Source organism: Pinus tabuliformis, chromosome 3_1, assembly GCF_031772625.1.
Source record: "Pinus tabuliformis cultivar Carrire ecotype Pingquan chromosome 3_1, CPIR1, whole genome shotgun sequence".
NCBI classification, from domain to species: domain Eukaryota; kingdom Viridiplantae; phylum Streptophyta; class Pinopsida; order Pinales; family Pinaceae; genus Pinus; species Pinus tabuliformis.
The window spans coordinates 949,124,272-949,132,972 of record NC_142301.1 but is presented as its reverse complement, the minus strand read 5'-3'; positions in this window follow the sequence as shown (position 1 = coordinate 949,132,972).

The following is an 8,701-nucleotide window of genomic DNA, read 5'->3' as shown; positions in this document are numbered from 1 at the left end:
TTGTCTAATATTTTTAAAGGATCATAGAAATCGTGGTGCTAATTTAGCATAGTTCCCCATCATCAAGGTTCTCATTGTCAGTTTAAATATTATATAAACATGCTCCTTGACCTTGAATTCTGTGTGGGTTCTTTTTTTATCAGCATGATGTTTCTCTCAATCTTGTGTTTTTTCAAATTCTTTCTAATTTTTTGCACTATTTTTTACATTTATTGTAATGCATCTCTTCCTATGATTAGCCTATCTTCTGGCTGAATCCAGCTAACAGGTGTGTGGAATTTCCTTCCATGCCAGGCTTCAAAGGGATTCATGTTTATAAAATCTTGATAACTGTTGTTATAGGAAAATTGTAGTAGAGGTAAGAAACCTTCCCACTTGGTAGGTTTGTCCATGAAATGTTACCTTTTCTGGCATCAGATGTGTTCTAACCTTGAAATTTTTAAAGAGGCTAGAATACATGATATATCCAAAACCCAAAAACCATTTCTCGAAATTCGACATAAAAGTATCTCAAATAGAATATTAGTTGATATTTAAATATTTCCCACGTCTAAACTTAGGGAATATGGTTAATTAATTGACATTAATTGAGATAAGGTGAGAATCATCTAGAACCTCACATAGATCAATCCATAAATTATCTTAGCCATTGATTAATTTTTAATCTTGGTTGTTGGTGCTCCAATAGTAGATAATAAAAGGAAGTTGATGTGGTGATGGAGAAATCATCTAGTGCATAATCTCAGTTTCCCAGGTAGTTCGATTTCCTCAGTAGCAGGTGAAAGAGGAGAGTAGTAGCATTCTGTGAGGAAGATTTTCAATTCTCGGAAGAGGAAAAGAAAGGAAGGATGAAATCTTCATAGGGTCATTATAGGCTCTATGCAAAGGGTGATGCAGATAGCTAAGTGCAGAGGCTAGAGAAGCTATTTGAGAGGCAAAAAATAGTTGTGGGGTGAGAGAAAATTCTCATGATATTTTTTCCACTATTTTCTTCAGAATAGATTTCCAACTGGGAATCTAAATTATTGTACTCATAGTTGCTATTAAATATTAATGATAAAACCCTCATTTGTTGCAATGGTGTTCCCAAGTTGGGTTTATTCAAGGAAAATTGTCAAAACTAATTGTGTGATTGTGTGTGTGCTATAATTTCTTAGTTTCTAGTATTTTATTTTCTGCGGTATTTTTATGGTGAAAATTGTAGCTCTGATTTTATTCCTTATTTGTGGTAGCAAAAAAATTGCATAATTAAATTTTGAGCTAGAAGAATAAATTCTAGTGCGTACAATAGATCAAATATCACATGGTATTAGAGCATAAGTGATCAATCAGTAAGCTCAATAGTGAAGAGGAAAATTTCACTGCTTAGAGGGGACAAAAGGCTGAAAATTTTAAGAGGTAGTGCAGTCCATTGATAGGCAGGTAGAGTTTCTAAGGAAGCAGTTCATTTTTTAGTTGAATGGAGGCAAGAAAATTAAATTGTAAAGATTAGTGATTCCAGTAGTCAAATGGACCAGGTGCAGCTCATACTTTCGCTTAACAGAATCCTTGTTGGACGTAGAGGGTTTTGTTGCAGGCTACAGAAGAAGAATTTGCGTTAGGTGGAAATGAGGAATAAACCACTACATTTTTTCAAGTATAACCATAGATTGAAGTAACATTCAAGAGACTTCATATTTGTCTTCCAGATTGGAAGACGAATTTACTTGCTTAGTAAGATGAGCTTCATAGGGAGTCTAGTATATAGATAATGGAGAATCAACTCACATGATGGGGGTTAGAGAATAATTCTCTAGCAACAAAGAGGAATGGATGTACTTGTAGATTACTATGGGAAATAGAACAAAATGTACTCCAGTAGAGAGAGGTACCATAGAATTTAAGGGGGATTCAAAAGCAAGCACCAACACTACAGATGTATTACATCTGTCAGGATTGGGTATGAACTTGAATTCAGTTTTCTAGTTATGGGATAAGCGGTATGATATTCACTTCCTATGGAAGAAAGTGTATGTTAAACACCCGAGATGGAAAAACATAAGACAAATTGGAGTTCAAAGTAAACTGTTCTACCGGTTACAAATCGATTCTCCAATGGCACTAATAGGCAGTGATAGTAGTAGCTGGAAGGAGTTGAATGACTTATGGCACAAAAGAATGGGACATCTTGTAGCAAACCTCTATTGTATATAACATCATGTTGCTATCATGCCAGAGCTAAGCTAACACTGAATTGTAACACAAAATCCAGGTCTTAGGTGTAACAATGAAAGTAAATACTTTATTATTAAATAAGTAAATATAATTCAATCACTTGGAAACTAAGACACCAAGATATGAGATTCTTGCCAAATGAAATCCCATTTGTTAATGGGAATGGATAATTCTTTCATGATAAGACTTATAGATCAAATTCTAGATAAGATTAATGGAATGAGAGATAAATATCCGTTAAGTTTCTTAGCTAGAGAAAGATGTTAGTTTAATAAAAAACGAAAGCCCTGTAGGAGAGAAAGGCAATATTTTATGGGAAAAGCCTCATGGGAGAGAAAGGAAGGCAAGACAAACATCAAAGCCTTGTAGGAGAGAAAGGTAAGCTTTAATGGGAAAGTCCTCGCAGGAGAGAAAGGCGAGATTTTTTGGAAAAACCCTCGGAAATTCGATAAAAACAACTCCCAAAAGAGAAATGCCACTAAAGGAAACCATATCATGAAAGAGGGTATTAAATACCATTTAAGAGATCAACAAGAGTGAGTTGTTCCATGGAAAGAACTCTCGACTCAGGGGTGAATTGGAGGAAGTCACTTCTAGGTTGGGTGGTGATGCTCGATTTTCCAAGTGACATTCTTTTACCTACTTTGGTTCAATTCAATTGCATGGAATGTTTTGTATGTTGGATCCTTACTCTTTATGTTGTCGAATCTCTAAGCATATGAGTATAATTTCATGTGTTATCCTTGTTTATAATATGGTTGAATATTTATGAATACAACAACTACTAAAGATATATTTAATCGAAGTAAAATGATAGTGATTAGAGCATAGTAGGTGGTTGTTAATATTGGGTCCAAGAGGTATATGACAAATGGTATCAGAGGCTCTAGGTTCAAATATTGTTGCCTAAGGGCCAATCTGCCCCTGTAGGATATGGAATGGTTTATAAACTGTGTTTCATAACAATCGAGGAATTTGTGGTTATAGGTAAATGTAGTCTCTATAACATTACAACACATGCGAATCTAATATTTTGACATCTAAGGCATAGGCCATCAATGCATGCACCTTACTTTTTGCAAGGAAGAGTGAACGTTTCTCACACTTTTCCAACAAATTATTCCTTTACTTTCATTTAAACCTTCTCATTTTATGGAAATCGACAGAAGGCTTATGGTTTATTTGAATGATGGAAGGAAGATCTTGTCACTGGTTTATTTGCATTCACTTTGACTAAATAGTAATTTCTAAGAATTCCTTCACTCATATCATAGTTAATGTATTATTGTGTCCATGAAGAAGAATGATAGAGATACTATCATTGACATAAATTCATTATTGACTAATATGAATTTCACTAGATATTCCGATCAAATCTTTTGACTCCTCTCCTTACTACCAAGATGTTGTACATCATTATTGACAAATCTAAACAACTAGGTAGAAATCCAAGCTAGCGCTAAGGAGACCATATGGTGTTTTTTTTTTAATAAATATGCCTTATGAATAAAGCGATAACTAGTTATTTTTTGTGCTCCAATGTAATCAAGGGTTAATCATAATGTGGACATTGAGCATAAAAAAGAAAAAGAAAAAATAAGATAAGAGCGAGAAGACATGGAGGAAAAAATTAACACTCCTTTTATTCAGTGAAAGTTAATTTGAATGTTATATTTATCTTCTCATATCATGTAATGAACATTCAACTTTCCCGGGTAGGTATCTTACCCAGCAGGGTTCAACTTATTTTCCATGACTTGTTGACCTTCTCTGTGACATGTTGGGTAGTTAGAATATTATATTATATTTTTGATTTATTTTCTATCTGCATATATATGGCTGAAAAATGGATTCGTTGGCTCACAACATGTCTACACGTCTCGCATTACGTCCACTCCTTGTAGATCACACTCAAATTGAAAAGTAGGTCATTCTATTCATCATAGTGGCTTGCAATACAATCCGTGGTTTGCATTTTCCATGTGGCATCATTGTGCTCAAAGAAATTATGGGTACTCACACCTATCTCTATGAGGTTTTCTTTAAAATATGTGACTCACTTTATGGTTTGTAATTATGTCTTTAAGGTTTGCAATTGTATATCCGATGGCTCATGTTATTTATGCTATGCATCATGGTTTGAATTGCATCCACAGAGGCTCGTGTTAACTATGATACACATTATTCACTATGATTCGTATTGCATAAGATATATGTCAGTAATACCTTCGACTATGACAGTAGGATTATGATCATGATATATGGAAATACTAGCTACAGTGTATTTATGACAATGTAAGCATGGTGGGTGACAACATACCCATTGAATATGAAGTTGTGATTTGCATGGAGTGCATTAATTCTTGTTTTGGTCATCAAAGAAATGAAATCAAAATGCCTAATCTTATCATGTTGAATGCCCAGGTTGATTATTTCCTCAGGGATATAATGTATGGATAGTAAATCTTGTAGTGTTGATTTGGAATGTAGTAAATAAATATATTAATTTGGGCCTAAAAATTCCACTTCATTTGATCCAGGTAGCCACTATATATATATATATATATATATATATATATATATATATATAAATATATATATATATATATATATATAGCATATCTTAGCCACCATTTCAAGGTTTGTTGGAGTGAGTTTTAGAATAAGTAAAGGATTTATGTGTGCACAAATCACTAAAGAATAGTTAGGGTCGAAGTGTTATGAGAATTATGTGTGTGGTTAAGATTGAAGGACGGTTGATATCTTGTTTTCCAAATATCAACATAAATTATATATGTTACAACTATATGTAATGGTTGATACTTGAATGATGGTGCATAGAATAAAAAAATGGGGAGGACCAAGAATTTTATGTAGTACACATAGTCCTGTGTGCACAACAATACCAACCTCTTTGTAACAAAATTATTGTAAACACAAAGAAAAAAAATGTATGGAGTGAAGTTACTATGATCATTGCACTATCTTGTACCATGTGCAATTGTATGTGTTGGATGAACCAAATAATCGAGTGACTTCAAGCGGTACCTTGGCATATAGCTCTGAATATTTGGCAAAACCCCACACCTTTTATCCTCTAAGGCATGCTTGGTCATGGTAGTGTGTTATTGGTATTTTTAAAACACAAGAAACACCTTTCCAATTTGATTGATAACTATTGTTTCCCTTTCAATGTTGCCTTTCTGCTTGCCTTATTCACTGATATGGAGGTATTCGATTGCGGATTGAGTTGGCCATAAAAGAATTCAATTGATAATGGTCATCTTGGTGGTCATGCCATAAAATAATTCAATGGATAATTGTTATCCTTGTTGTCATACCATAAACACATTTAGTTTCGATAATGGTTATACAATTTCCATCTGACAATGTAGGGTTATTTTTTCTTAATGTTGCATTGTAAATGTGCACATACGTGCATTCTATTTAGCACGATCGTTAACCAATTGACTGATTGGTAGTTTTTTTGGTTGGTGTAAAAATATCCCATATCCATTCAATTTGAATTATCGACATCAAGTTTTACCCTCTTGGGTAAAGAAACTATGTAGAATATCTTTTCTATTAAACAACCCATTTGATTTCTTCTGCAAATGAGTTCATTCCACCAGGAACAAAGATGGAATGTGATTTATGTGTATCAATACAGGAGAGGATGAGAAAGATTTCATCGAGAACCTAATAGTTTCATAAAACCACCTCTCTATGGAAAAGAAATAAAATGGAACATTCCTGATATAAAGGAGTTTGATAATGAAGCTAAGAAGTATGGGATATGATGAGAAATTCTCTCACGGTGTGGCACTGTGAGTGTTGAACTGGCTGGTTGGATTTCGATGACATTCCATAAAAGGTAATAGGGACTTGGATCTTTCGCCTCAAGCCCATCAGTAGATACCGAGAAGAGTTCCCTTAGGGTAGTAAAGGCCTATCCATTGGAAGGCCAACATAACTCATAGCCTCGGTTGGTCAACCGTTCATAAGGTTATGAGAGACCTCAGTTGAGGAGAAAGGTTAGACCATTCCGTCAACGTGAAATTGGAAGAGTGTTATTGTATCAAGGAGTTCCTTCTTACAAAAGACGTTGTTTTTACTTTGTTTGGAGACATTTGAGACACATTGGTGAAGTTCGACTTTTTGTTTAAAATTGGTAAAATTTGTTTTGTAGAGCATAGTGCCAAAAAGGGGGCTAGTTTTCAATGAAAATGTGCCCATTGAATCTGAGTAAGACTACATGGAGGTGATGTGTTTCATCAGAGCCATTGGTTTTGAATTCCTATAATCCTACACTTCTAGGCTTCTTATTCGTATTTTACAAACAATGCATAGGTATGTCTTATCTTTCAAGTTTTGTTTCTCCCATGGAGTCAATCATGATGTGGAATTTCTTTCGGTTTATAGACAAAATTCATGGTGTGGTCCCTTATTGTCTATATAGTTGAACTTCAAAATTTTGTCTACTTGCTAAGGTAAAAATATTACCAATCCCAATTTTTACTGCAATTAATACACCAAATTGTTGCGTCAACAAGTTAGAATGTCATAAGGATGAATTTGTTCGACTCTAACATACGTGGTAAGACTCTCTCCACAATAAATAACAATACAGGTCAAAACATTCATAGCTTGATGGATATATATATGCCACAATTAATGGCAAATACCTATTGGTAGTTTTAGGTGCACAATTATTCAATTATTGTATGTATTGATGAGGACTGCGCTACACATATTTTATTTTGTACACATTAATGTGTGGGAAACATCAAAACATGTATAACCTGGTATGCCATGGTTTGTTGCAATACTTAATTGCAATTTCCTTGATGGAAATGATACTATTTTCAGATTATTCTGCATAATTATTTTAAGCATTCATTACGTAAAAACAAGATTAAATGACGTGTGGGCACTTTGTGTATAAACAAACTACACAGAAGTGTGTGTACAATTTTATATGAGCTATCTTTTTATGAATAAAGCATAAAATAATAATATGAATACATTCTCCTCAGAGTTGTTAATTTACATTATGCTTGAAGGATGTATGTTTAGCCTTCTCGTTGCATACGATGAGTGGATATTGTCCCAAACTCATGATGTGATTACATGCATGTGCTTACATATATGTATGGCACACATGTATGGCTCATTTGTGTGGTTACAATGAGCTGTATTTGTATGCTTACATGCTGATGTAGGAACCTTCAATCTGAGGAAAATCATTGTATTTTAGTAGACATAGGGGGTCATGTATTTTAAGGAAGTTGGATTCCTAAGTGATGAATTAATGTAAAATTTAGGATTTTGAGTGGGTAGAATAGGAATTAATTAGATAATGTGAGGAAGTTGTAAATGCTCTCGAATAAAGGAGAACATGAGTGGTTAATAAAGACAAAAGAGTTAAAAGTCAATTATAACTCTTAAAGCAGTTTCATGATTTGAGGAACTAGAGAGAGTTCTTAGGAATTAAATGAAGTTAGAAGTGGACATAGAGGATTTAGGAGTCAGTTCAGTGGATTTAGGATTTGAGCCAAAATTAGTTCAAAAGAACCTTTTCTAGTATAAATGTAAGCCTACGGGCAGAGTAGAAGGAGGAGGCCACTGATAGTTGAAGATCAGGCCTGTGAGAGACACAAAGTCTCGAATGTAATCATTTGTTTATAATTATGTATATAGAGGTTTAGTCCTAGTTGTGTAAATATGTGAAATAAGTATTTTATGAATGAATTACATATGAATTCGTAGTTTCTGTAACAGGGTTGTAGACAAAGTTCTGTAGAACGCGCAGAGGGAGAGAATGATTAAGAGGAATCATCATGGGTTTTAGAATCCAATTGGAGGAATAGATTGAAGCGCTGGAGAGAAGTAGTGAAGTGAGAATTTGTAGAGGAGTTAAACGAAGAGAAGTTGAGCAGCAGAGGTGGAAAGCAAAACCTTGAAGAAAACCCCAAAATCACAGAGGAACTAATGAAAATAGCGTAAAGTCTAAGTAAAAGGGACGAGCAGAGGAGTGAGGCATTGGCACAAAGTTACTGTTGGATTTCAGCGATCAACGATCTAGATTAAACAACAGAGGAACCTAAAGGAACTATCAGAACTGACTAATGGAGTAGATCAACGGTTATTGCATGTGAAAGAGCGCAGGAGTTAACGTAGTGAAAAGGCTGATTTATATATGGAGGTGGTATTTCAGATGGCGAAGAAACCATAAGCGATATTCTTCCATTTGGCTCCAATTCCACTAATCAGAGGACACGTAGCAGTGGAGGAGTGAGGGGAAACCGATTTATCGGGTGGTTAAACCCTGTGCGTGTTGTCAATCTGAAACCAATGTAAATTGTTAGATCTTGCGGAAGAAGATCAACGACGGAGGAGAATGCAACATGTGAATAAGCGGAACCGATGGGGTTATATGGCACAATTAATATGTTTTGAGTTCCAGAGGTTAATCGCATATCAAAGG